The sequence below is a fragment of the Terrapene carolina genome, unplaced genomic scaffold (genome assembly GCF_002925995.2).
Source record: "Terrapene carolina triunguis isolate 2854851 unplaced genomic scaffold, T_m_triunguis-2.0 Scaffold66, whole genome shotgun sequence".
NCBI lineage: Eukaryota > Metazoa > Chordata > Testudines > Emydidae > Terrapene > Terrapene triunguis.
The window spans coordinates 74,100,130-74,101,245 of NW_020664417.1; positions in this window are offsets into that span (position 1 = coordinate 74,100,130).

The following is a 1,116-nucleotide window of genomic DNA, read 5'->3' on the forward strand; positions in this document are numbered from 1 at the left end:
CCTCTGACAAACAAAGGCTAAGGACACCATTCCTTACCCATCCTGGCTAATAGCCATTAATGGACGTAACCTCCATGAATTTATCTAGTTCTCTTTTAAACCCTGTTATAGTCCTAGCCTTCACAACCTCCTCAAGCAAGGAGTTTCACAGGTTGACTGTGTGCTGTGTGAAGAAGAACTATTGAGTTGTAGGTTCACCTCTTCCACAGAGTGATGGTAATATTTCTGCTAGGCCTTATATTCCTACTCGGAAAGATAACTCAGATCTCTAATAGGACAACCAGAAGCCTCATCTCTTTAGCCACCACGCCTTTCAGAATAAATATGCCCCAGGAATCCTGATATTTCATTAACAGATTTGTACTGTAACCCATTGGCACAGGGTCCCAGGTGCTGTCAATCTAAGCCTTGGTCCACATAGAGGCTAACAGCCTACTTCTGCTACAAGTTAGTTCTTTAGCTCAAGTAGAGCTCTCTGCTGTGTATATGAAGGTGCTAATAAAGTCATGCTGATAACTATATTGGAAAAAACAGTATGCGATCATAGAAGCATGGATGTAGTGCTGGATGGGACTTTGAGAAGCCATCATGTAATTAAAGACGGTATCATAATGCATTTTCACAAGGGGGCTGAATTAGGCAACCTTAGCTCTTGTATTTCCTGACTTTTGAGTACTTTAAGAAGAGTTGGAACCTTTAGATCTAGCACATAGACCAGGGGTGGGCAAACTCCAGCCTCCAGGCCACATCCGGCCCATCAGACCATTTAATCCGGCCCTGAGCTCCCACCGGGAAGCGGGGTCAGGGGCTTGCACTGCTCCACGTGGCTCCCAGCAAGCAGCTGGCATGACCCCCCCCCTCCAGCTCGACCCCCCTCTGGCTCCTACGTAGCATGCAGAGGTGTGGCCAAGCAGCTCTGCACGCCTCCCCATCCACAGGCATCACCCCGTCCGCAGGCACCGCCCCCGCAGCTCCCATTGACCCAAATGGTTAAAGTTCGACAGTTATGAAAAACTGAAAACAGTTGCAATGGGAAGTGTCAGGCAACTATAGTAACAGACCTCATTGCCAACTGTACCTATAACGAACCCTCTTCTGTTAGCATTTATTGGAGAT